This window comes from Tamandua tetradactyla, chromosome 9 (assembly GCF_023851605.1).
Source record: "Tamandua tetradactyla isolate mTamTet1 chromosome 9, mTamTet1.pri, whole genome shotgun sequence".
Taxonomy (NCBI): Eukaryota; Metazoa; Chordata; class Mammalia; order Pilosa; family Myrmecophagidae; genus Tamandua; species Tamandua tetradactyla.
Window position 1 is genome coordinate 23,475,795 of NC_135335.1, and position 3,246 is coordinate 23,479,040.

Sequence of the window (3,246 nt, forward strand, 5' to 3'; positions counted from 1 at the left end):
TATATTCAATGCTCTCTTTTTAATTTTGATGAGAAATACAGGAAGATAATAGGTCCTATGGGCTTTTCAGGCCTGGGAGCATAAGCATTAGTGTACCTTATGCACATTTGGTGATTCAGGTATGCAATCAAAGCATAATGAGGTTAGAAAGATGGGCTTCAAGTAATGATTTAGTTATCAAATCCAGAGAAAAAATATAAAAGAAGAGTGTAACAAAACTTGAACAAATAAATGTGACCAAAAGTGTTAAGGAACAATGTAAGAAACACAAATTGAAAAGAAAATTAAAAAGTAGGGCAAAGTAAATTATAATATTAACGAACAGATGCTGGTGGGTATCTTTATATTTTCTTAGAGCAGAGGTCCTGCTTAAGATAAGCAAACATCACTTGAACAGGGTGCTTGCTGAGCAGCAGAAGTGCACTTCAGATCATTTGCTTTCCATTCAAAATTGGTTTGGGGCACCACAGTCTCCTCAAGGCATTCTTCATCTCCAAGTTCCTCAGCGTGTAGATCAAAGGGTTGAACATGGGAGCAATGACAGTGTAGAAAAGAGCAAACACTTTATCTTCTGGAAAGGTTTTGGCTGGTTTAATATAAACAAAGAGAACAGGCACAAAGAACAGAACCACCACTGTTATGTAAGAACTGCAGGTGGACAGTGCCTTGCTATGGCTTTCTGCAGGGTAAGCCCTGATGGTGTATAATATCAAAAAATAAGATGTCATCAAGACCACAAAGGTCACCAAACCCATCATGCCTGAGTTAGCAAAAACTAGGATTCCCACTGTGTAGGTGTCAGTGCATGCCAGTTTCAGCAAAGGATACACATCACAGAAGTAATGATCTATCTCATTGGGGCCACAGAAGGGTAACATGACAGTGAGAAGACACTGGACGAAGGAATGCAGAAATGCCCCAGCACAGCAAGCCATAACCAGGCAACCACACCTCTGCCTGCCCATGATGACAGTGTAGTGCAGGGGTTTGCAGATGGCCACATAGCGGTCATAGGCCATCACTGTGAGAATGAAAACCTCAATGCCCCCAAAGAAGTGCATGGTGAAGAGCTGTGCCATGCAGCTAGGATAAGAAATTGTGTTTTTTTTCTGTCAGCAAGTCTGCAACTAGCTTGGGGGTCACCGTTGAGGTATAACATAGGTCTGAGAGAGCAAGGTAATTAAGGAAGAAATACATGGGTTGGTCAATAAGCTGACTGAGTGTGATAGAAATCACTATGATCAAGTTTCCCATCAAAATAGCTATATAACAAAATAATAATAAAAGAAAGCACAAATATTTAATTTTCTTGTTCTGGGAAAGTCCCAGCAGAATAAATTCAGTGACGTTATTTTCTGTTTCCATGGTCTAATACAGGCAATGGTCTGAACGTTTACCTGAAAAACAAAGACATCATGGATGTTGATAAGCATGGTGTGAGTCAGAGTGAGAATTGTAGAAATAAAATACTTCATTTAACCATCCATCCTATACTGTGTGTGTGTGTGTGTATATATATATATATTATATATATATACACATATATATATTTTTTTCACTTGGGCAGGCACCAGGAATCGAATCAAGGTCTCCAGCATTGCAGGTGAGAAGTCTGCCTGCTGAGAAACCATGGCTCACCCCATTCTATATTATATTTTAAAGCAGTTAGCTCTAAACCTTATATGAATAGGTAACATATATTTGCCATAAAAATCAGACTGTTTTGGAAAGCGAAAAGGAACGAGATTAATAGTGCATTTGCTCAAGGAATAAAACAAAATGCACATTCACTCTGTGGATGGGAAGCAAAGAAAAGTGCAGTATAGGATATTGTTTTTATTTAAAATTTTGATATCATGTTAATTCTGGAATTCTGCATTATTTTCAAAGTATTCCATCAAATATTTTTTATCTTGATTATTAAGTTGCTTGCACTCAATGTAAGTATCTCATTGGTATCTTCCTGGTCATAAATTCATAATAGATGATGGATTTAACATTATGGAGAGTAATAAAAAAAGATTTCATGTGCATCCTAAGTAATCTATTGATTTAATAGATTAAAAAGTACATAATTACATGTATAAAATTGGAAAGAAGATAATACTAAAGCAATGTTGTGAATAGCTTTTCTTATACATTAGAATTCAATTATGTATTTATTAATAAAAGAAAGATTATGTAAATTGAAGAAAACAGTTATGATTTCCCTGTTTCTCTTGTTTTTTTTAAAGGGTGACTAAATTATTTATTTTAAAAATAATAATGATTTGATAAATCATCCCAAGGAGTAGTTTTCAGAATATGACATTTATTCGTACTATTTCTATGATCAGGAAAATTTTATTTTGAAAAATAACCTGAGCTTGTATCTACTGATGCATTCATATCTAATTAATTTATGAGTATGTGTTCATAGTTAAAAGCACACCTTTATTTCTTCCCAAGGGTTTAAGACCATTTTATCACTTTGCTCATGTAGCCCTTGAAGAAGAACATGATTCTTATAGGAAAACATGCTATAAAATACATTTAGGGGTGGGCCATGGTGGCTCAGTAGGCAAGGATGCTTGCCTGCCATGCCAAAGGACCCGGGTTCGGTTCCTGGCGCCTGCCCATGTAAAAAAAAAATACATTAAGAAAAGTTCAGTGAGGATAATTTGAAAAACATTATCTGGTGTTAAATAGATTCCATACCTATGAATTATGCAAATAATTAGATAACTCACTAGCTCCTTACTTTCCCTTAGATTAATGTTCCCTCATTTTAGTCCTCCAATTTAACATCACATACCCTTAAATTCATAAGCATACTTTTAAAATTAGAATTCACATTTTCAACACCGAAATATTATTTCTAATATCATTTTTATTAAGAATAGATTCATGAAATTCTAAATTTCATATTTATGTTATTTAAATGGAGAACTTGGTAACAGGAGCTGTGAAGACTAGTTTTGACTTTAACACAAATTCAGTAGGTACATCTCCAGGTAGGTTTCTTCACTTCATCTTAATCCCTCCTTTTTTTAATCTGTTCACTAAAATAATAATGCACTTGGTGATTGCATAACACATGGTTCTCTTCAAATGCTCAAGTCAGCTCCATGGAATAAAAACTTCAAAATGTTGATGGCAACATAAAGACAGGAGCAATTTATTTATTCAACAAATTTGTATTGAATTTCCTTTATGTAACATGCCCCATGCTAAGCAGTGGGGGCATACTTTAAAACCAGGTATGGA

General features: G+C 34.9%; 1 pseudogene; it reads right to left on the reverse strand.

Moving 5' to 3' along the window:
- Nucleotides 1-425: 425 nt before the first annotated feature.
- Nucleotides 426-1,197, reverse strand: LOC143645621 (olfactory receptor 4P4-like; annotated as a pseudogene).
- Nucleotides 1,198-3,246: the final 2,049 nt, after the last annotated feature.